Raw genomic sequence first — 25,317 nt, forward strand, 5'->3', positions numbered from 1 at the left:
CTCTATTGATAGTCCAGTTTCCATTTTTTGTGACAACACTGGAGCCATAGCTCAAGCGAAGGAACCCAAAGCACATCAGCGGACCAAACATATTCTGCGACGCTATCACCTGGTTCGGGAGATTATTGAACGAGGTGACATTGATCTTCGAAAGATTGATACAAAAGAAAATTTGGCTGACCCATTTACTAAAGTCCTTGGCGTCAAAGAGTCCAACGACTTCAAGTCAAAGATGGGTATTAGATACTGTGCCGATTGGCTTTAGGCTAAGTGGGAGTTGTTGGAAATTCTACCCTAAGAGTCAATCGTCAGCATGTTGATGATTGATTTTGTAAAGTATTATTTTAACATTATTCATCATTTTTTTGTATATCTTTAATTGAACTCTTGTAGTATGATGAAGTCCTTAGGATTCTTTTATGATAAAGGAGGATTTATCTGTGAGTCCTTAAACCAGTTCATAACCAAATGATATGCTGTTAATAGGACAACAGCATTATCGAGTTTAGGTTGTTGTGTGACATATACGTTGGTTGTCCTCTTAACCAAGAAGTGTGAAGACACTAATATGTCACACAGGTGAAGTGTAGGAGTACATTTTACTGAACGTGACTAATTTCGGAATGCTCTGCTGTCAAGAGTGTTCCGAGTGGATATGGGTATATGTGTCCCTCAGACCTGAGATCACCACGGTGATTAATAAGCAACTCACTGTACTTTGGTATCGGACTAACTAAATTTCTAATTCAAGGACGGAAGGTCACTGGGTGTAGTCAAGTACTTGCGAAAGTCGATGTGTGAGTCAAGATGGAATTGACCCCTTCTGGTGGCAACAGTTAATGCCCTTGTGTTCAATTTAGCAAAATCTTGGCCAGGGTAATCCTTGTGAGATGCCACAAGATTTGTAAAAATTGAATCACAGAGTGGATGTACTATTACAGAGTTGATAGAACTCTGATGTCATCCTGGCATTAGGTGTTATAGGGATGAATTATACGGTAACCATAGTCCAGGATTTCAGAATATTGCTTCGCAATAATTCGGCCTATCCGGACGTAGGGTACCATTGCTAGATGGTCACATCGATTAATACAGGAAATCATTCCTGTGCTACCGGCTTAGGTTCGAACCTATGGGATCACACGCATAGAAGTTTTCTAGGTTGATTATAAAGGCTGATGGACGATTAAGAATCATCCATGGATAATTTGGTCAATTCAATTGACATATTATCCTAAGTAAAATGTTGCTATAAAATAATTAATGAATTATTGGAGGATTAATATGCAATTAGATTTTTAATTGACTCAATTTGATTGAGTAATAGAGCTTGGGTTGAGCCAAATTGAATTAGATTCAATTTGGGCTACATTAGGGTTTGACCTAATTAGATTGGGTTTAACCCAAGAAGATTGGGCTTGACCTAATTAATGGGACTTGACCCAATTGGATTGGACATGATCCAAGATCCTCATCTGATGAAGATTCTGAATTCAAATATTTGAAATTTGAATTCGAGATCAATTTCTGAAAATTAGGAACCCAGTTTTGGAAATCAGATGACACATGTCACCCTCACATCAATGACGCCATAGATGGGATTTTTTCTTTTTAGTTGATGGCGCATGATGACACATGGCAAGGATCTATGGTGTGGCGCTATGAAGAGAATTTATCCTGATTTGATTAGGATTTTAATTCCTTCATTTGATGGCGCCAAGTGACATGTGGCGAGATCCTAGCAGGGGACGCAAAATTAGGAGGCAAGCGGCTGCTTTCTTTTGGAAGAAATGAATCCCTATTCCTTAGGGATGCAAATGCAGCATTCAATGGCCACACCTCCTCTTTTATTCCACCACACATGGTCCCTATTTGATGGGGATTTCAATTGCCATTTGATAGCAATTAATTGGTGCAAAGAAGGAAGGAAGGTGTGGGTTTTTTTGGCAAAAAGAGGCCCTCCATGCGATCTCCTCCATATGTGTGTGTGTGAATTTCTGGATAGCCTAAGTTTTGAAAAAAAGGAGAGAATACGTGAAGGTCACAAGCTCTCTTTGATCTCCTTCATCTCCTCCTCCGTTGCCTTCAAAGGAACGATCAAGGGTTGATTGTTTCAAGATTACAGCACATCCTCGCGAGCTAGCAATTCCGAGGATGTCGATCATCCAAGAGCTTCGCGTGGATCACCCGTGGAGGCCAAATGATTATGTGGCTTCGAAGCTCGAGCATCATATTTGTTGCTGGGGGTCCAAACCGAGAACGATTGGCACAGCGGTGTGAACGGGGTTCCCTTTGAGTTGCTTTGGTTGCGCTCCGCCCTCCGCCGTGAAACCTGCAAGCAAGCCTCGCACCACCACCAGGGTAGTGGGGGCCCTCCGACGATCAAGTCAGGGGAGATCGAAGGAGAAGGAGAAGGAGAGGTAGCAGGTAAGATGATACTCTGGAAAATCTTTCTTACCCTCCCCCTTCCCCCCCAGCCCCATATATATCAGGCTGGGGGGTTTTTCTGGGGATTGGTCATCGTGTGGCACGATGGGGTTGCCACTGACGTGGCCGTTACAGGGCGTCGTGGGGCAGCGCTGGGTACGGCCATGGCAGGGCGTAGTGGAGCTCCGCTTTGTACGGCTGTTACAGGGGATCGTGGGGCAGCGCCGGATTCGGCCGTTGCAGGAAGTAGTGGAGCAGGGGGCCGCGGCGTGCCTCAGGGGAACAGTCTGTTGTTGTCAAGAGATTGCCGACCCGAGGTCGGATTGCTGGATCAAGGGGCAACCGACTCGGGGTCGGACTGCGGAGCCGAAGATATCCGACCCGAGGTCGGATTGCTGGATCAAGGGGCAGCCGACTCGGGGTCGGGCTGCGGAGCCGAAGATATCCGACCCTAGGTCGGATTGCTGGATCAAGGGGCAGCCGACTCGGGGTCGGGCTGCGGAGCCGAAGATATCCGACCCGAGGTCGGATTGCTGGATCAAGGGGCAGCCAACTCGGGGTCGGGCTGCGGAGCCGAAGATGTCCGACCCGAGGTCGGATTGCTGGATCAAGGGGCAGCCGACTCGGGGTCGGGCTGCGGAGCCGAAGATATCCGACCCGAGGTCGGATTGCTGGATCAAGGGGCAGCCGTAGTCTTCCTGGGCGCGCGTGCCGGTCACGTGGGGCATGGTGGCTAAGTTCCCCCGTAACAGTAGCCCCCCACTTCCGAGCCTGGAACCAGGAGGGGAACGGGTGAAGGGAGTGACGCTTCGAGATTGCCGCCATCCCTCGAAAAGGCGCGCGCGCTCCGAGCTCTCCGCCTTCTTTATGGCGTATGGCGGTTGTCGCTGATCTGGCAGTCTGCGGATTTCGGCGGACATCCTTCCTTAATGGCGTCGATTCGCCTTTGGGGCGCGAACGATCCTTCGGCAGCCAGGCGTCCTCTGGCGTCACCGAGGCGTCACCCGCCTTTCCACCTATTTAACCGGGGGCCCTCCCCGTCTGCCTTTCTTTCCACAGGCATCCTCGAGTTTCTCCCTTGTGCTGCTGCCGTTGTTGTCGGACTGTTCGTTCGCTCCTTTTTTGATGCTCTTGGAGCCGTTCTTCCTTCCCTTCCGGTGAGTTGCCCCATTCTTCAATTTAGGGCTCTCCGTACTTTCTCCTTTCGTATTAGTGTACCCCAGTCGTTCCGGTCCCTTCTCCCCTCTTGACCCCGTCCTGACCGTAGATTCTCTGGCCGTTAGGGATGGACGAAGTAAGAGCGGACCGCATTCAGTCGGAGCTGGTCCCCGAAGACCTAGATAGGTTCGTGGCCCGGTACCACCTTCCCGAAGCCTGCAACGTTACGCTCCCGGGGCCTGAGGAGAGGATGTCCCATCCTCCTCCAGGGAAGGTCGCCATCAATGAGGACATCCTTCGGGCTGGGTTCCGCTTTTCCCCCTCGGACTTAGCCGTGCAGGTGCTTCGAGGTTTAAGAGTGGCGCCGACGCAACTGGTGCCGAACTCATGGCGTACCCTGACGGCCTTCCAGGTTCTCTGCCGCATGCACGAGGTTCCCGCCACCCTGAATGTCTTTTGGGAATGCTACGGCCTGAACGGCCACCCCCGGGACAGAGGGTGGTGGTGCTTTGCGGCGCGGCGAGGGTGCGGCCTCGTCAAGGAGGCTCCTTCCTCCATTCATGGCTGGAAGGAGCGTTTCTTTTTCATCGACGTAGATCCCTTTTGGGGAATTGGGACAACCTGGGAGACGCCGATGAAGTCCCCGATCGGCCTATCGAGGTTGTCAAGGGAGGAGTCCGATGGTGTCGCCGTTTTGAAGAGGTTGGTTGCCGAGGGCCGGCTCCCCCCGGTGGCTCGCCTTATTTCCGAGGATGCCTTGGTGAACGTCGGTCTGAGCTCGGTCCCCGCCGACCGTGAGCCCGCCATCACTCCTTCTTTTTTAGCTCTTTTCTCCTCTTTCGTTTCTTCTTTCCATCAGTTTCTCAGTTTCTAACCATCTCGTTCTTTTTGCAGAAATCGACGACGTCATGCAGTCGGACAGGGCAATGGCTGTTAGTAGGGCATCCCTACTGGAAGCGGTCCGGAGGAAGAAACGGACTCCTCCGAGCGGGGTCCCACCGGCGAAGAAGCCCCGCCAGCAGGCGACTCCGACGCCGACAGACGGGTCCGGGCCCACCGATCAGGGGGACGCCGCGGGCTCGGACCGACAGTTGACGCCGTATCAGCCCTCCAGTGATGAGACTACCGCTTTTCCGGAGGTGTCATCCGGGCGCGCCCGTGTTCGGTCCCCAGCCCGGCCTTCGACTCGGTCGGCCTCGGATGATACGAGAAGGAGGGGCGCGCCGAGGCCCCGACCGAGCGGGACCCTGTCGATTTCTGGCGCGGCCCCCGCCCCGAGCACGGTCGGCATGACTCTCCCTCAAGCAATGGGTAAGGGTAAGGCCGCAGAACCACCGTCCGGCTCCGGGGCGAAGTCGGAGTCGGCCTTCACTTTCGCCGGCGCCCGAAACCTCATCGAGACGGTGCTGCTGGAGGGTGACCGTAGGCAGGTCCGGCAGATGAGGATCCCTGAAGTCGGAGCTGCCAGCTGCGTCTGTCTCATGTCGGTGAGTGTTCTTTTGGTCGCTTTCGTCATTTATAGGCTCTATTGATCCCCGTCTGACGCTCTCATTTTTCCTGTCTCTTAGCTCGCCCAGTACATGATCCGTCTGGAGGAGAGCCACGAGGAATAGGCGAGGCTCCTGGCGAAGGCCGAGAGCCGACTGAAAGCTGTAGAGGAGGGAGGCCAGGTTGCGGCGGGGAGAACGACCAGGGACCTCGAGGCGAGGCTCCAGGTGGCCGAAGAGCGGGCACTCGGCTTCGCCGCCCTCGAGAGGCAACTGTTGGAGGGTCAGGAGCAACTCAAGGTTGCCTCGGGTCTCGAAAGCGAGATCAGGAAGGCGGAGGAGCGAGCCGAAAAGCAGTCCCGGAAGGCTGCCGACTTCTGGGAAAGGTGGGAGGAGGCCCAGCAGTCGGCCGACAACGCCCGCAACCGAACCCGATCTCTTGAAGCCAAGATGGCCGAATTGGAGTCGGCCTTGGAGGGGACTCGTGCGAGCAACCAGGAGCTTCACTCGCGCCTGGAGGAGGCTGAGGCTGCTCGCGTCGCTGCCGAGGCGAAGCACACGGAGGCTCGGGCCGATCTGCTGAGGGTCTCCTCCGAGGCGGACGACCGGATTGTGGCGAAGGTCATGGAAGCGAAAGCTCAGATTACGGAGCGAGCGGAGGCGGCGCTGGCCGAGAAGGGCGCAGAAATCGGGCGTCAGGCGGTACAGGCCTATCGTCAGTCCGCCGAGTTCATCCGTGACATGTCGGATGCGGGGTCCGACTCCTTTGCCTTAGGCTTCGATGAAGGCCTGGCAAGGGTGTCCACTAAATACCCCGGAATTGACTTGAGTGGGGTCTCCCTCCTCGACTCCCCTCCGATGCCATTACCTGCCGGTTCTCCAACCGTCTCCCTACCCTTCGCGGACGTGCTCGCCGTTCCCGATCCAGGGGTTCCTCCAAGCTGACCCTCTGTACTTTTTCTTTGTTCTTTTCTTTGTATATTGGCGTTTTGCCATGTTGTATGGGTCTCGGCCCTGATGCAACGAAAGTTAAAGCAAACAAAGTATTTCCCCATTTCACTTTCGTCCTTCCTCTTTTTAACTCTTGGTAGCGTCTCGCCGACTCCTGACTCTTGAAGTTCCTCCAGCACTAGGCCAGGCATCCGAGGGTTAGGCCTCAGAAAATTCTTCCGGCGCTAGGCCAGGCATCCGAGGGTTAGGCCTCAGGAAATTCTTCCGGCGCTAGGCCAGGCATCCGAGGGTTAAGCCTCAGGAAATTCTTCCGGCGCTAGGCCAGGCATCCGAGGGTTAGGCCTCGGGAAATTCTTCCGGCGCTAGGCCAGGCATCCGAGGGTTAAGCCTCAGGAAATTCTTCCGGCGCTAGGCCAGGCATCCGAGGGTTAGGCCTCGAGAAATTCTTCCGGCGCTAGGCCAGGCATCCGAGGGTTAGGCCTCAGGAAATTCTTCCGGCATTAGGCCAGGCATCCGAGGGTTAGGCCTCAGGAAATTCTTCCGGCACTAGGCCAGGCATCCGAGGGTTAGGCCTAGGCCAGGCATCCGAGGGTTAGGCCTCAGGAAATTCTTCCGGCGCTAGGCCAGGCATCCGAGGGTTAGGCCTCAGGAAATTCCGCTCATTGGTCGGCCAAGGCTGGCGCAAGCCGAGGCGACCGGTCGGGGCTTCAGGCTAGTCTGCTCCCGGGATGATCATCGGGTTAGCCTGGCATCCGAGGGCCGAGCCTCGGAGAATTCCGCTCGTTGGTCGGCCAAGGCTGGCGCAAGCCGAGGCGACCGGTCGGGGCTTCAGGCTAGTCTGCTCCTGGAATGATCATCGGGTTAGCCTGGCATCCGAGGGCCGAGCCTCGGGGAATTCCGCTCGTTGGTCGGCCAAGGCTGGCGCAAGCCGAGGCGACCGGTCGGGGCTTCAGGCTAGTTTGTTCCCGGGATGTCATCGGGTTAGCCTGGCATCCGAGGGCCGAGCCTCGGGGAATTCCGCTCGTTGGTCGGCCAAGGCTGGCGCAAGCCGAGGCGACCGGTCGGGGCTTCAGGCTAGTCTGTTCCTGGGATGATCATCGGGTTAGCCTGGCATCCGAGGGCCGAGCCTCGGGGAATTCCGCTCGTTGGTCGGCCAAGGCTGGCGCAAGCCGAGGCGACCGGTCGGGGCTTCAGGCTAGTCTGCTTCCGAGATGATCATCGGGTTAGCCTGGCATCCGAGGGCCGAGCCTCGGGGAATTCCGCTCGTTGGTCGGCCAAGGCTGGCGCAAGCCGAGGCGACCGGTCGGGGCTTCAGGCTAGTCTGCTTCCGGGATGATCATCGGGTTAGCCTGGCATCCGAGGGCCGAGCCTCGGGGAATTCCACTCGTTGGTCGTGCGCCTATCACTTGCCGCTCGACGGGGTTTCTCCGTGGCCAGCTGCGATCGTATTTCTCCTCCTCTCGAAGCGTCGCCTGGGGAACACCAGAAGGCTATTAAATGCTAATTGAGGCGTTACCTGGGAAATCGGATCGGCCAGTTGCTGCTTGCGAGGAGTGCCAGTTAAGCGGCCGCGATACGCGCGTTCTTCGAGGCGGATGCGGCCTGGGCGCGTGCGGAGATACGTGGGCCGTGGGATAGACGCCGCCCGGAGTGTCCTGCATGAAGAATGCAATTAAGGAGAACGACGCTTAGGAGGTCGTGGGAGGATACGCCTCGAGAGCCGGAACGGCTCCGGATTTGATGCGCTCGCATTTATTGGAGCCACCCGCATCGGAACGACCGGGGGGCCACAGTTTGGCTATAAATATAAGTGCAGGTGCGGTGGAGCCTGCCAAGCCGGAGCTGTTCAGGTTGCCATGGATCGTGGACCTCCTCTCGGGTGCGTGGCTGGGAAACCCCTGCCGGAGGAACGGGAGGCGCGCCCCTCGCGACTTCCGCCAACTAGCCGTTTCATCTGGGATCAACAAGGAGATTCTCCCCGGCGGAACTCCGCTCTAGGCGTTTCATCCGGGATCACATCCCCCCTCTTTTCAGTCCCACCTCCCGATTGAGCTCTGCGCTAGACGCTTCATCCGGGATCGCGCCCCCTCGCGCTCTTCTCCCTTGTATTCCTTTCCTCCCCTTCTCCTGGGGAGGACCGGAATATCCCTTGGAGGTGGCGTTCCTCTAGAAGCAGTGCGAACTTCTTCTTCGTCCGCGCCGGCTCTTCGTCTTTTGCGTGAGGCGTCGATGGCGCCTCCGGGGGGAAGCACCCACGCCCGGTGGGATTGCAGCTGCTTCGGATGGAGGGTTCGGGATCCCAGATCTTCAGCTTAACGGAGTCCCCACCTCTTTCTTACTTTCTTTACTCCCCAATTCCCCTCTAGGAATTCTTTGTAATCACACGAACACGCCATTGTAACCAGAAATTATTGAGATGAAAAGGACTATACATTTTTGAACTGTCTTTCTGGCTTTGTCTTTCTACTGGTAATACACCCGTAGGTTAGCGGAATTCCAGCTCCTTGGAATTTCTCGACCATCTAGGGCCTCCAACTGGTAGGAGCCAGGTCGGTTTACCCAGCGAACCCTATACGGGCCTTCCCAATTTGGCGCCAGCTTCCCACCTTCCGCGGGTTGAGATGCTTTGGCTCGCCTTAGCGCCAGATCTCCGATTCTGAAAAGTTTTGGTCGGACCTTGGAGTTATAATATCGGGCCACCCTCCGCTGATACATCGCCATCCGAACCTGCGCCATTTCCCTCGCTTCTTCCAAGAGGTCCAGGTTTCCTCGGAGTTGCTCCGAATTGGCCTCGGGTCGGTGCGTAGCCACCCGGGGCGAGGGGAGTCCGAGCTCCACGGGGACAACCGCTTCCGTGCCATAGGTTAGGCTGAAAGGCGTCTCCCCGGTAGGGGTCCGATGCGTGGTCCGATACGCCCAAAGAACGTTCTCGAGTTCTTCGACCCAAGCTTGCCCCGTCCGACCGATTCGCGCCTTAATTCCTTGGAGGATTGTCCGGTTTGTCACCTCGGCCTCACCGTTGGTTTGGGGATGCGACACAGATGTGAACCGATGCTCGATCCCGAATTCCTCGCAGAAGTCACGGAAATGCTTGTTGTCGAACTGTCGACCATTATCCGAGATGAGGACCCGGGGTACCCCAAATCGGACAATGATGTTTTTCTTCACGAACTTCTGGACTTGCACCTCCATGATAGTGGCCAGCGGCTCTGCCTCCACCCACTTGGTGAAGTAGTCGATTGCAACAATCAAGAATTTCCGCTGGGCGGAAGCGACGGGGGATGGTCCGAAGATATCCATTCCCCACTGTGCGAAGGGCCAGGGTGCGGTGATTGGTGCCAAGGGGACAGAAGGGACTCTCTGGACGTTGGCGTGGCGCTGGCAGGCGTCGCATTTCCGTACGTGATCCTTTGAGTCCTCCAACAAGGTAGGCCAATAATAGCCTTGCCTCATGATCTTGTGCGCCAAGGACCTAGCCCCCGAGTGCGATCCGCAGACGCCCTCATGGACTTCGCCGAGGATGTAGGCCGCCTCCGAGGGGCGGAGGCACCTTAAGAGGGGGGCGGTAAACGAGGTCCGATACAGCCTCCCTTCATAGAGTACGTAGTGGGCGGACTTCCTGACAAGTCGCCGAGCTTGATCTTCGTCTTCAGGGAGGATCCCTTCGGCGAGGTAGGCGACGAGCGGGTCCATCCAAGACGGCTCCGGATCAATCGCCATCACCGCTCCAGCCTCGCCGATGCTCGGGGCATCCAGGGTCTCCAGGTAGATTGCCCTCGACAAGTTGTGCGCCTCTGCGCCCACCAAGCGGGACAACCTGTCGGCCCTGGCATTTTCGCTTCTGGGAACCTGCTGGATGTCGACACTGCCGAGGTCGGGAATGAGTGCTTGCACCTTCCGGACGTAGTTCTGCATGGTCGGGCTCTGGGCCTCGAACTCCCCACGGACCTGCCCGACCACCAGCTGGGAGTCGGTGAAGACCTTCAAACGCCGGATGCCGAGCTCCCCGGTGAGTTTGAGTCCTGCGACTAGGGCCTCGTATTCCGCCTCGTTGTTGGTAACTGGAAATCCAAACCTCAAGGCATACTCGGCTATCACTCCATCAGGACTGGTAAGGACCAGCCCGGCCCCTCCACCCTCGGGGTTCGATGACCCATCGATGTGAAGCGTCCAGGTCGGGAGGTCGAGACTGGGCGTTTCCAGCGGTCTAGGTTCCGCCTCCTGCACCGTGCACTCAGCGAGGAAGTCCGCGAGCACCTGGGCCTTGATGGCGGGTCGAGGCTGGTAGCGGATGTCGAACTCACCGGGTTCTACTGCCCACTTCACCAGCCGTCCCGCATTCTCGGGGTTGCCGAGGATCTGACGTAACGGTTGATCAGTTAAGAGGGTGACAGAATGGGCCTGGAAATAGGGGCGGAGCCTCCTGGTCGCGATCAGCAGCGCGAAGGCGATCTTTTCAGCCTTCGTATACCGCGTCTCGGCGTCCCGTAGGACCCGGCTGATGTAGTACACAGGCTTCTGGAGCTTTGCCTCTTCCCGAACCAGCACCGCACTGACCGCGGTTGGGAAGACCGCCAGATAGAGGTAGAGCATCTCCCTTTCTTGCGGCTTGGACTATAGGGGAGGAGACGCCAGGTATTTCTTGAGCTGGTCGAATGCTGCTTGACATTCGGCCGTCCAGAGAAAGTCTTTTGGGCGTTTTAATACCTTGAAGAATGGTTGGCAGCGTTCGGCCGATTTTGCCACAAATCGTCCGAGCGCGGCGACCCTTCCAGCGAGCTCCTGAACTTCCTTTACTTTGGTCGGAGGGGACATACCTTGGATGGCCTTGATTTTGTCCGGGTTGGCTTCGATACCCCGCTGGTTGACAATGAAACCAAGGAACCTCCCGGCCGAAGCGCCAAAGGCGCACTTCGCTGGGTTCAGCTTCATGCGAAACTTCCGTAAGGTGGTGAAAGTCTCCTCCAGATCCACGATGTGCTGGTCTGCCTGGCGGCTCTTCACCAGCATATCGTCCACGTACACCTCCATGTTCCGGCCGATTTGCTCTTTGAAGATTTTGTTGACGAGGCGCTGGTAAGTGGCGCCAGCGTTCTTCAGACCGAAGGGCATTACCTTGTAGCAGTACAGCCCCCGGTCCGTTATAAAGGCAGTTTTCTCCTCGTCCTGTGGGGCCATCATTATCTGGTTGTAACCGGAGAAGGCGTCCATGAAAGACAGCAACTGATATCCGGAAGTCGCGTCGACCAGTTGGTCTATCCGCGGAAGCGGGAAGCTATCCTTAGGGCACGCCTTGTTCAGGTCGGTATAGTCGACGCACATCCTCCACTTCCCGCTCGCCTTCCGGACAAGTACAACATTTGCCAGCCACTCGGGGTAACTCACCTTCCTTATGAATCCTGCCTCCAAGAGTTTGTCTACCTCCTGGTCGACCACCCGGATCCGATCCGGGGCACAGTGTCTCTTCTTCTGCTTCACTGGCCGGTGGGTCGGGTCGACGTTGAGGGCGTGAGAAATGACCTCCGGGTCGATCCCAGGTACATCGGCCGCCGACCAGGCAAATACATCGGCATTGGCTCGGAGAAATTCCACCAACCGGGCCCGAGCTCCCGGGTCGAGATTGGCGCCGACCCGGACCACCCGGTCCCGGCAGCCTTCCTCGAGGGGAACTTCGACCACACCCTCGGCCGGCTCCCCCTGCCGCAAGGCCACCTCGTCTCTGGCATCAAGGGACTCGACGCTTAGGGCTTCTGCGGGCTTCTTCCCTTTGAGGGTCGCTAGGAAACATTGCCGTGCGGTCGGTTGGTCGCCTCGGACCTCCCCGATCCCGACCGCCGTGGGGAACCGCATGAGCAAGTGGTACGTAGAGACCACCGCGCGAAGGGCATTCAGTCCGGGTCGTCCGAGGATAGCGTTGTAGGCCGAGGGAACATGGACGACCAAGAACCCGAGTCGCACCGTGGCTTCTGCGGGTGCGACGCCCGCAGTCACAGGCAGCTCAACGACACCTTCCGCCGGGACAGCGTCACCGGTGAATCCTATGAGGGGGGTGGATATTTTGTGCAACAATTGTCTGGACAAGCCCATCTTTTGGAAGGCCTCGTAAAACAAGATATCAGCTGAGCTTCCACTATCCACAAGAACACGCCTTACATCATAGTTTGCCATAGTGAGGGAGATCACCATGGCATCATCGTGGGGGGTCTGAACCTCCTTTACATCCTCATCACAAAAGGTGATTACATTGCCGACCCTCTGCCTCTTTGCGACGGCCGCCCCCGACGCCTCCGCCGAGCCCCCTGCGCTCCTCACGGGCCGGGGGCAGCCCCCAGTGATAGTGTGGATCACGCCCGCAACGGGTCGATTCTGCTTCCGAGGCTCCGGAGGGGCCGGGTCGGCCGGACGCGGGTCTGCGGGGGGACGTCGGTCGCTCACATATCGACCGAGACGCCCCCGGCGGATGAGAGCCTCGATCTCGTCCCGAAGCTGGAAGCAGTCCTCCGTGTCGTGGTCGTGGTCTCGATGGTACTCACAGTACGCCCGGGAGGGCCTCTTCCCAGGGATCCTCCGCATCTGTCTCGGGGCCGGGAGGTCCTCCCGCTCCTTGATCTCCATAAGGATCTGGGCCCGGGGAGTCAGGAGAGGGGTGTACCGGTGAAAACGTCGGGGCGGAGAACGAGGGCGTGTGGCGCCGTGGTTCTTCGCCGGCGACGGGCTTCTGCGCCGACGCTGAGGCATCGGGCTCCTCCTCTGGCGTGCCTCTTTCCGCCTTTTCTTCCCAAGCTTTTGAGGGATCTCGGCGGCCTCCTTGCTCCGGTGGGCGGCCGCCTCCTCGGCGTCCGCATACTGGTTCGCCCGGGACAACAGCTCTGGGAAGCTCCGCGGCAGGCGTTTGTCCAGGGAGAAGGTGAGTCTGCCCTTCCGGAAGCCACGCTTCAGGGCTGAAAGAGCTACCTCCTGACTCAGGTTCCGGACCTCCAGCGTAGCCCTGTTGAAGCGGGTAAGATAACCCCGCAGGCTTTCTCCCTCGTTTTGCCGGACATCAAAGACGGAGTCGGAGACCAGTCGCCGCCGGCTACTGATGGCGAAATGAGTGATGAAGAGGCGAGTGAACTGGTCGAAGGACCGGATTGAGTCAGCCTCCAGCCCGGCGAACCATGCCCTCGCCGGGCCACAGAGGGTTGCCGGGAAAGCCTTGCAGAGAAGGGGATCTGATGCTCCGTGGAGGAGCATAAGGGTCCTGAAACTCTCGACGTGATCCCGCGGGTCCGCCGCCCCGTCATAGGGCTCGATCGCCGGCATTTTGAACCCCGGCGGATTCGGGGTCCGCAGGATCCTCGAGGCGAGCGCCGGCTGGGAGGAGATCTCTAAGTCAGCGAAGGGATCTTTGGAATGGCCCTTCAGGACCTGGAGTTGTCGGTGGAGATCGTCCACCCGCCGGTCCAGGGAGCGCGACCGGTGGGTGGGAGACAAGGAGCGGCGAGAGGGGGACCGACTGGAGCGCGGGTTCCTCGAGGACTGGGAGGTCTGGGAACGCGCCCGGGCCCGCCTCTCGTACCCCGCGCAGCTCCGGTGGGAAGGTCCCGGCAGAATGGAGCGTGCTCGAGAATCCTCCTCGCGCCGGCGCTCCTCCCCATGAGAGAGGAAGGAGCGCGGGTTGAGGAGGACAGGCGAACGCTCAGGCAGCAGCGGCTCCTGAGCCCGCTGTGGCGCCCGGGACATCGCACCCTGCAGATTCTGCACCGCCTCCGCGAGGGTGCGAACCTGCTGGGCTAGCTGGTCGAACTGGGCGGCTTCGACCGTCTGAATGGGCGGTGGGGCGGTGGAGTGTTGCTGAGAGTGTGTTGGAGATGCAGCGGCCTCCCGGCCAGAGGCGCGAGAGGCCCCGCGACCGGAAGCATTGGAAGCTCCACGACCACCTCGCCGTGCCATTACGATCGCTCTAAGATCCGTGCCCTTCCTCTAGCGCCAACTGTTGCTGGGGGTCCAAACCGAGAACGATTGGCACAGCGGTGTGAACGGGGTTCCCTTTGAGTTGCTTTGGTTGCGCTCCGCCCTCCGCCGTGAAACCTGCAAGCAAGCCTCGCACCACCACCAGGGTAGTGGGGGCCCTCCGACGATCAAGTCAGGGGAGATCGAAGGAGAAGGAGAAGGAGAGGTAGCAGGTAAGATGATACTCTGGAAAATCTTTCTTACCCTCCCCCTTCCCATCCCAGCCCCATATATATCAGGCTGGGGGGTTTTCTGGGGATTGGTCATCGTGTGGCACGATGGGGTTGCCACTGACGTGGCCGTTACAGGGCGTCGTGGGGCAGCGCTGGGTACGGCCATGGCAGGGCGTAGTGGAGCTCCGCTTTGTACGGCTGTTACAGGGGATCGTGGGGCAGCGCCGGATTCGGCCGTTGCAGGAAGTAGTGGAGCAGGGGGCCGCGGCGTGCCTCAGGGGAACAGTCTGTTGTTGTCAAGAGATTGCCGACCCGAGGTCGGATTGCTGGATCAAGGGGCAACCGACTCGGGGTCGGACTGCGGAGCCGAAGATATCCGACCCGAGGTCGGATTGCTGGATCAAGGGGCAGCCGACTCGGGGTCGGGCTGCGGAGCCGAAGATATCCGACCCGAGGTCGGATTGCTGGATCAAGGGGCAGCCGACTCGGGGTCGGGCTGCGGAGCCGAAGATGTCCGACCCGAGGTCGGATTGCTGGATCAAGGGGCAGCCGACTCGGGGTCGGGCTGCGGAGCCGAAGATATCCGACCCGAGGTCGGATTGCTGGATCAAGGGGCAGCCGTAGTCTTTCTGGGCGCACGTGCCGGTCACGTGGGGCATGGTGGCTAAGTTCCCCCGTAACAATATTCATTTGTTTCTATGTGTAACAACTTAGGACCTCACCCAAAATCGCTAGCCGGAAGATATTATTTGGGTTCCTAGATGCTACGATTTTAATCTTGCTCTTTTAAGTTACCCACAAACATCGTTTTTAAGTTAGAAGATACTTTAAAACATAGCAACTCTTAAGGCAAATGTAAATGTGACGTCTCAGAATACCTATACCTCCACCACAATTGGGTACCCTTTGAATTCTAGGTGCACTACTCAAATTCACAAATGTTAACTACTATTTGTTAGCTCCCGATCCACTAAATTTTCTGAATATCACATGTTATTTATCCAGAATGGTTCGCATATAAAAATGAAGCTATCAATCCCAACTAGACATCCCAGGTACACAGAATTCTAAAACAATGGAGTCAAACCAGTCATCCACACGTCACTTGGTTTAAGTTTAACTAACTTACTCATGTTCAATTTATTTTTTTTTATTTTTATATATATTTTTTTCACATAGTGACTACAACAGTCCAACTCCATCAGGCTCTAGTAAGGTCCATGTAACGAGCTTTGGGTCAATGACTCTTGATCCAGTTGGCTCAAGGCATTAGGTGAAACACCCCTCGGACTTAATTACTCGAACCAGACTACGCCACGAGGCCAGACTAGTCACTTATTTCAGTCATTTTCACCTTTTTACGCGAACACTCACTGCTTTGTAGGCAAGAGGCCCGGTTACTCAGTGAAGACAAACAGTATTATTTCTCTCTCTCTCTTTTTTTTATATATATATATATATACATATGTAACGTGACTGTATTGTGACTATAGGTCAACCAAGGTCAGAACATAAGGCATCCAGGTGATCTAGCCGGAAATTTCAAACTCAATCTTTATGTGAAAACCAAAACATGGATTTTAAGACAAGGACACTCGTACTTCTTTTGCGAATAAGGTCAACAAATAAATAGGTAACACAACTGAACTCCTGAGGCTTTCCTATTGTCATTGAATACTTGTGTGGGGATCTAGTAATAGGTCTCTGATAAGTCATAATGCGCTCCTTGCCTTAATAGCTGCACATGTTTATTTGCTTAGAAAATTAAAGTGGTAATTAAATGCAACAAAATATATTTTTGTTATTATTTATATATATATATATAAATATATATATTTTTAAATAGAGATTTTTTTTTTAAATATATGACAATTGGTATGATATATAAATATAGTAATCTCTCCCCCCAACTTAAATTCAACATTGTCCCCAATGTTTCAACATGAATGCATTAAATATGATAGTATGAAGGATAATAAGTCTGAAGGTTAGAATTTACCTGATAGAATGACTGCACACTGTTGTTGCTCTCCAATTGTCATATGAAAGAAAGAAAAATTATGTACAAACAGAGGATCTCTAGCAGATATAGAGATCAATCCTGATAAACAGGATCTCCCAGATTGGTCGATTCAACCTCTGGGGTAAAGTTGTCCAAAAATAACTTCAAACATTGGCCATTTACTTTAAAAATATTACCGGTGTTTGGATTCTCTATCTCAACAGTTCCATACGGATAAACAGTTTTAACTATAAATGGACCAGTCCACCTAGATCTCAATTTTTCTGGAAATGAATGAAGTCTTGAATTATACAATAGAACTTTCTGGGAAGGCTCAAATGTTTTTCTCATAATATTTCTATCATGAAATACTTTCATTTTGTTCTTATAAATTCGAGCATTCTCATATGCTTCATTCCGAATTTCCTCTAGTTCATTAAGTTGAAGTTTGCGTAGTGAACTAGCCTTATCCATATCAAAATTAAATCTCTTAATAGCCCAGTAGGCCCTATGCTCCAATTCCACAGGCAAGTGACAAGGTTTGCCAAAAATAAGACGGTACGGAGACATACCAATCGGACTTTTAAAAGCAGTACGATAAGCCCAAAGTGCATCAGTTAAACGCAAAGACCAGTCTTTGCGATTTGGGTTAACCGTTTTTTTAAGAATATTCTTAATTGATCGATTTGATACTTCAACTTGTTCACTTGTCTGTGGATGATAAGGGGTGGCGACTTTATGGGTGATCCCATATTTTTGCATTAAAGCCTCAAAGGGCTTATTACAGAAGTGTGAACCCCCATCACTGATGATGGCTCGAGGCGTTCCAAATCTGGAAAGAATGTTTTCCTTTAAAAATTTTAGAACAGTTTTGTGGTCATTATGTTTGCAAGGAATTGCCTCAATCCATTTGGAGACATAATCCACAGCTACTAAGGAGGAAATGGGCCCATAAAATCTATTCCCCAACAATCAAATATTTCGATAATTAAAATTGGGTTGAGGGGCATCATATTCCTACGAGTTATCCCACCTAACTTTTGACAACGCTCGCAAGCTTTGCAAAAGTTATGAAAATCTTTAAACAAGATGGGCCAATAGAAACCGCACTGTAAAATTTTTGCAGCCGTTTTCTTAGCAGAGAAATGACCACCGCAAGCTTCAGAATGACAAAATGAAATGACACTAATAAATTCGTCATTAGGTACACATCTCCTAATAATTTGATCTGGGCAGTATTTGAAAAGATAAGGATCATCCCAGAAAAATTTTTTTATTTCAGTCAAAAATTTTCTTTTGTCTTGTTTATTCCAATGACTTGGTAGTTCACCTGTGACTAGAAAATTTGCAATGTCTACAAACCAGGGTGAAGATGTGATCTCAAACAGTTGCTCATCAGGGAAGGTGTCTTTTATGGGTGAATTGTCTAAGGAATCTGGAAGAGTCAGACGGGACAAGTGATCAGCTACTACATTTTCTACCCCCTTTTTATCTCTTATTTCTAGAAAAATTCTTGGAGCAGAAGGATCCACCTAAGCAAATGCGCCTTAGCATCCTTTTTTGAAAGAAGGTACTTAAGGGCAGCATGGTCAGTGTAGATAATGATTTTGGATCCAATCAAGTAAGACCTAAATTTGTCTAGTGCAAATACTATGGCAAGTAGTTCCTTTTCCGTAGTGGTGTAATTCATTTGTGCACTATTTAAAGTCTTACTTGCATAGTAGATAACATAAGGTTTTCTTTCTTTTCTTTGCCCTAGAACTACCCCAACTGCATATTCACTAGCATCACACATAATTTCAAAAGGAAGCGACCAGTCAGGTGGTTGCATGATGGGAGCAGAGGTCAGCAAGCTTTTAAGTTTATCAAAAGCTTTTTGACATTCTTCAGACCACACAAATATGGTTTCCTTTTGAAGGAGATTACATAAGGGTTTAGATATTGAACTAAAATCTTTAATGAATCTCCTATAAAATCCTGCATGACCCAAAAATGAGCGTATATCTTTGATAGTTTTTGGGTTGGGTAAATTAGCAATTAAGTCAATTTTAGCCTTGTCTACTTCAATTCCTTCAGATGAAATGACATGCCCGAGAACAATTCCCCTAGTTACCATGAAATGGCACTTCTTCCAGTTTAAGATTAGATTCTTCTCCTCACACCGAATTAAGACTAGCCTTAAATGGTCTATACAGTTTTCAAAAGAGGAGCCGAAAACAGAAAAATCATCCATGAAGACTTCCAAAAAATGCTCAACCATGTCAGAGAAAATACTGAGCATGCATCTTTGGAAGGTTGCAGGAGCATTACATAATCCAAAAGGCATTCTCTTGTAAGCAAATGTACCAAAAGGACATGTAAAAGTGGTCTTTTCCTGATCTTCAGGATCAATTGCAATTTGGTTGTAACCTGAATAGCCATCTAGGAAGCAATAATATTTATGACCTGCTAACCTTTCTAAAATTTGATCAATAAAAGGTAGAGGAAAATGATCCTTCCTAGTGACAGAATTAAGTTTTCTATAGTCAATGCATACACGCCAACTAGTGGGGACCCTAGTTGAAACTAATTCATTGTTGGCATTTTTGACTACAGTAACACCAGATTTTTTTGGAACCACTTGGGTTGGACTTACCCATTTACTATCTGAAATTGGGTAGATCATACCCGCATCCAGAAGTTTCAGAACTTCTGTCCTAACCACATCCTTCATGTTTGGGTTTAATCGACGTTGAGGTTGACGAGAAGGTTTGGCATCAGCTTCTAGGTAGATTCTATGAGTGCAAATTGAGGGACTAATTCCCTTGATATCAGCAATTGTCCACCCTATTGCTCCCTCATGTTCCTTGAGAATTTCTAATAATTTTAATTCCTGATTTTGTTCGAGTTGGGATGATATGATCACAGGAAAGGTCTCTTCTTGACCAAGGTATGCATACTTTAGCTCAGATGGTAAAGGTTTTAGCTCAAGTTTGGGTGCTTGAACACTAGATGGTAGAGGACTATTGTTGCGTGTGGGCAATTCTTCAAAACGAGATTTCCATCTATCTGTATCCAACAAAGGAGCTGAATCTAATATAGCACTGATTTCTCTAAAGTTTTGGTTGATATCTGTATTTCCGAAATGAGTTAGGCATGTTTCTAAAGGATCAGAAGAAAGAGATGGGACAAGAACATCTTCTACAATGGAGTCGATCAGATTAACTCCATGAATTTCATCATTTTCATTGTCATTATCGGGTTGTTTACAAATGTTAAATATATTAAAATCTATAGTCATATTTCCGAATGACATTTTCATTATTCCATTTCGACAGTTGATCAAAGCATTGGAAGTAGCTAGAAATGGGCGGCCTAAAATGACAGGTATTGGAGTGGTACAATTCATGACAGGCTGGGTATCTAATACTATGAAGTCAACTGGAAAATAGAATTTATCAATTTGGACAAGTACATTCTCGACTATTCCTCTTGGTATCTTTATAGATCGATCGGCAAGTTGGAGAGTAACCTTGGTGGGTTTTAATTCACCAAGTCCTAACTGTTTATAAACTGAATAGGGCAGTAAGTTAACACTAGCACCTAAATCCAGAAGGGCTCGTTGTATCCTGAAGTTTTCTATGATGCAAGATATGGTAGGACAACCAGGATCTTTATATTTAGGTGGGGTGTTGTGTTTGAGAATAGCACTCACCTGTTCAGTTAGAAAAGCTTTCTTTTGTACGTAAAGCTTTCGCTTTATGGTACAAAGATCTTTTAAAAATTTTGCATAAGATGGAATCTGCTTAATGGCATCTAATAGAGGAATGTTAATCTTTACTTGTTTAAAGATTTCCAGAATTTCTTGATCAGGTACTCCTTTTTTAGCTGCAAGCAAGCGCTGAGGGAATGGAGCAACTATTTTATGATGAGGTATTGGTTCATCTTGTTCAGTATTATTTTCATCATTCTTTTCAATAGATTTTTTAGGTTTGTCATCTTTTGTTTGAATTTCTTTGTTAATTATTTTTCCACTCCGAAGGGCTGTGACAGACTTAACTTGCTCAAATTTAGGTTGGGATGAACTTGCTTCATGGACCTCATGTTGACCCTTTGGGTTAGATTGAGGTTGGGCTGGAAATGTCCCTCTTTCCCTAACATTAAGTTGAGCCTCAATTCTACCTACAGAATTTTTAAGTTCTTGGAGTGATTGCATTGTATTCTGATTTATTTGAGTCTGCCCTTGCATGAAGGTTTGCAAAGTATCTTCAAGGGATTTCCTATGTGGTGGCACATAAGGAGTAGGAACAGAATTTCCTTGAGATTCATTGGCAGTGGGTCCATGTCTCCAGCTAAAGTTAGGATGGTTTCGCCAATTAGGATTATATGTTTCTGGAAATGGTCTTTTATAAGTATTGGTGAAACTTGCTTGATCATGCAACACTTCTTGAAAAGCAGGGATTGTAGGACAATCCTTGGTTACATGTGCATTACTCTCACAAATTCCACATATACTTTCAACAATAGTTTGTGCTTTTTCTAAATTGGCTTTGCTTAATTCCATGGCTTCTACCTTCCTAGTCAGATTAGCAATTTTTACATTGACATCATTATCATCTTTAATAAGATATATTCCTCCTTTTGCATTAGGTGCTATTTTTGATTTGTCATTTTTATCTGTTGTATCCCAAGCTTGTGCATTTTCTGCTAAAAGATCAAAATAATCCCAGGCTTCATTTGGTTCCTTACTCATGAATTCACCATTACACATCATTTCTACAAATTGTCTCATATTGGAGGACAAACCATCATAAAAGAAACTAATGACCCTCCAAATTTCATATCCATGATGTGGGCAAGCAAGGAGAAGGTCCTTAAATCTTTTCCAACACTGAAAAAATGTTTCTCCATCTTTTTGTGCAAAGTTCATGATATTTCTTCTAAGTGTGTTTGTTTTATGTGTTGGGAAGAATTTCTTTAAAAATTCTCTTGTCATTTCTTGCCAGGTAGCTATGGTCCTAGGCCTTAAGGAGTGTAACCATGACTTAGCTTTTTCCTTTAAAGAAAAAGAAAATAACTTAAGCTTAACTACCTCTTCAGTGACATCATTGAAATGAAGTGTTGAACATACTTCATCAAATTCTTTCAGATGCAAATAAGGACTTTCAGAATCAAGTCCGTGAAACTTTGGAAGTAATTGGATTATTCCTGGTTTCATGTCAAAAGCTCCCGCAGCAGTAGGAATAACCATACAGGATGGGGTACTGGTCCTAGTGGGTTGTAGATAATCACGAAGCGTTCTAATAGGTAAGTCATCTTGGAATTCATTATCTCCCTGATTACTACCATTATCTTCCATTTGATTATTTGAATTTTGAACAATTAAATTTTTATCTTTTGATTCAACTCGAAATAATCTATTCGTTTTATCTCTTTGCCACAACCGCATATACTAAGTTTTTTATTATTTTTTATTTTATTTTATTATTTTTTATTTTTATTTTTATTTTTATTATTATTATTTTTTTTTACACAAACACCCTAATACAGCAAAACAAAAGTTTAATTAAAACATGCATCACCCAACAATTTCTAAGGTTTTCCTAAAAATTCTAGACAGCTCCTAACTGGGTTGAAGAGTACACTTAAGCCTCCAATCCGGTCTAATAACCTAGTCGACCAGGTAAGCTCCCAGGTAAGTGGAGGGGTCACGATGCGTATAGCAAAGGTCCCACTTAAAACCCACTTTCCTCGAACAGAAACTGTCTCCCTTTAATCACTTAGAGGGACAAAGCTTGCCTAGACATCGACCGGGGTCATAGAGCAAAATTGGTGCAACTTTCAGTGGTCTTCGTCCTATTGAGCTTGATTATCCTTAGGGGCCAACGTCTAGTTGATTTTAATTAGGCTTAGGATATTTATGCACTGGGATGACTTTTGGGCTAAGGACGAGTGATGAAATCCCGACCTTATCTTGTTAATGGGTTCAGCCCTTAGATTATTTTATGCAAATGCTTTATACTATATGCAACAATCAAGAAGATTTTTATCATTTTATGTCATGTCATTAAATTGCAGTTGAATAGTTGATCAAGCAAACTAGATAAATTTTTTCTTCTTTTTATTTATTTATTATTTTTAATATTTTATTATTTTAATTAATAATATTTTTTTTTAAATTTTTTTTTAAAAAAAAGGGTAAAATTATAATCTAGGAAAAATAGGACTAGTATGAGCAAAACAGGAAAATTAATTTAAATACTCACAGCCGGAGTTCGTTCACTCCGGGAATCCAAAAATGTGATCTTGATCTTCCACGTTACTGGTCCTGCTTTGTGTCGCCCGTGAATCTGAAAAGATTTGAAATTTCAGCTGTGTTAAAAATAAAGAAAAATTGAAGAACTAGAAATAAAGAGTTGAAATTTTCAGCCTTGTTCTCGTTCGCACGTTGCAAATCCCCGGCAACGGCGCCAAAAACTTGCTACGATTTTAATCTTGCTCTTTTAAAAAGGGAAATTAAACGTAGGATACCCCAAGTATAGGGTGTAGCAAAGTAATATTCTCGGTGAGTCCGAGATCGAATCCACAGGGATTTGACAGTGAACAAAAACTAAAGGCTAAATAATATTCGAATTGACAAAATATAACTAAGGCATCAGGATTCAACCTAGCACATCATCATGCTTTTCTTAAAATCATCTATTATCTCAGTTAAATAGATTTAGTTTTATGGGCAGCATTACAGTAATTCTATTTTAAACTACAGGGATTTCTAAGCATCTGTTATACCCGGAGGAAATAACAAATCAAAGAAAATATATAAGTTTGAAATAATTTCTATAAATTTACTGCACCATAAATCAAATCAAAAACATTAAAATCCAATTGATGATTAAATGAAATACATGAAGAAAATGCTAGGATTTTCCCTAGCCTTAGCTAGAGAAGATTTAGCTACTCATATGAAATGGAAACATTTTTTATAAAAACGAATTGTAAAGAATAACTTAAAATAAACATAAATCCCTTTTCTTTTTTTTTTTTCTTTGGTTCAGAAAACAGGATGCTTTGTTTTCTTCTCCCGGTTGCTTCCTCCCTTCCGTGACCTCTTCTCCCCTCTCGCTCGGCTGGGAAAGAAGTGGATGTTGGCTTCCCTGGTTCCGTGACTCCTTCTCCTCTTCTTCCGTTGGTTGTTGATCTCCTCCTTCGCACACGGCTCTCCCGGCTGCTTTCTCCCTCCCGTTCCTCCCTTCTTCACCGGATGGCTCCCCTTTTTATAGCATGTTGAAGGCGCGGCTGGTGAGACGTGTGGAGGTTTGGGGATGATCCGGTTGCTTGAGATGCGGGATGAAGTTGAATCACTTGGGATTCTTCAGCTGGAAACGTTGTAGAAATTTGGGAATGGATGAGACACGGGGTAGATGAAGTTGAATCACCTGGGATCTTCGGCTGCTGGGAATTGTGGAAAAAGATGACCGTTGGGAAGAAACGGGGGAGACGGAAGGACTCTGATGAATGCTGGAATTTATTTGCTGGAAAGGGAGGGGAGGACTCGGCTGGATGAAACGAATCGAATGCCACAACGCTTGGGACTCTTCGGCTGGTACGCGTGGAACAAATTGGGAAGACATTGATGGCTGAAAGCTCTGTTCCAAAACAGAGGAGAATAGGAAACCAAGCGACTGAAAACCTTTGGCGCTGCTGAAATACTACCGTTGGGAGGTTGAACGTTTGAAGATATGCTTGGGAAGCCCCTTACGGACAAAAGAAAGAACAGGTTTTGGGAGATTTCTCATGCTCTGTTGAAGGGTTGGGAGACGAACGATTACTTCTAGAAGCCATATGCATGGAACGAGCGCGGAGATGGGCAGCATGGAATGTGGAGGCGACTCGGGCTGATGGGCGTTTGAATGCGTGATACACACGGCTGGGGCAGGCTGAGACGTTGGGCTCAAACCCAATGTTATTGGGTCTCTTGGATTACTTGCACTTAAACACAAATAAAACATTAATTAATCAATTTTATTAATAATGATTAGCTATAATACTAATTAAGATAATACAAAAATTTTACTTTTGTACTCTCATCACTAGATCCTGTATAACAGCGAATAACCGATGTGGGACTAAACACACGCCCGCACGGGTCCTCGCATACTCCCCCCGTTCAAGCCCTGACGTCCTCGTCAGGCTAAGGGTTCAAATCTATTCAAATCTAATCACAAACACCACGATTGGCCCGTGGTCAGCCCCAATGGATCCGTGCTGCAGTGTCCCCTAGTCCACATAGGTTATGGGCCGGGTCCACTCTGATACCACTTGTAACAACCCAGGATCTCACCCAAAATGGCTAGCCGGAAGATATTGTTTGGGTTCCTTGATCCTGTATAAGTACCCAAGATCTACCCAGCGAATAACCCAGTGAATAACCGATGCAGCACGGATCCGTTAGGGCTGACCACGGGCCAATCGTGGTGTTTCTGATTAGATTTGAACCCTTAGCCTGACGAGAATTTCAGGGCTTGAATGGGGAGAGTATGTGAGGACCCGTTCGGATGTGTGTTTAGTCCCACATCGATTATTTACTGGGTAGATCTTGGGTACTTATACAGGATCAAGGAATCCAAATAATAACTTCCGGCTAGCCATTTTGGGTGAGGTCCTGGGTTGTCACAAATGGCATCAGAGCCGATCCGGCCCATAACCTATGTGGACTAGGGGATACTGCAGCATGAATCCATTGGGGCTGTCCATGGGCCAATCATGGTGCTTGTGATTAGATTTGAACCCTTAGCCTGATGAGGACGTCAGGGCTTGAACGGGGGGAGTATGTGAGGACCCGTGCGGGTGTGCGTTTAGTCCCACATCGGTTATTTGCTGGGTATCGGTTATTCGCCGGGTAGATCTTGGGTACTTATACAAGATCAAGGAACCCAAACAATACCTTCCGGCTAGCCATTTTGGATGAGGTCCTGGGTTGTTACAAATGGTATCAGAGCGGACCCGGCCCATAACTTATGTGGACTAGGGGACACTGCAGCACGGATCTATTAGGGCTGACCACGGGCCAATCATGGTGTTTGTGATTAGATTTGAACAGATTTGAACCCTTAGCCCGACGAGGACGTCAGGGCTTGAACGGGAGGAG

The 25,317-nt window shown here is 49.7% G+C and overlaps 1 non-coding gene across 1 annotated transcript; it reads left to right on the forward strand.

Annotated features, from left to right (window-relative positions):
- Nucleotides 1–21,010: 21,010 nt before the first annotated feature.
- Nucleotides 21,011–21,117, forward strand: LOC120106150. Its single transcript, XR_005508375.1, has one exon. It is a non-coding gene; the product is annotated as a small nucleolar RNA R71 (small nucleolar RNA).
- Nucleotides 21,118–25,317: the final 4,200 nt, after the last annotated feature.

The sequence above is a fragment of the Phoenix dactylifera genome, unplaced genomic scaffold (genome assembly GCF_009389715.1).
Source record: "Phoenix dactylifera cultivar Barhee BC4 unplaced genomic scaffold, palm_55x_up_171113_PBpolish2nd_filt_p 000479F, whole genome shotgun sequence".
Classification (NCBI taxonomy): Eukaryota; Viridiplantae; Streptophyta; class Magnoliopsida; order Arecales; family Arecaceae; genus Phoenix; species Phoenix dactylifera.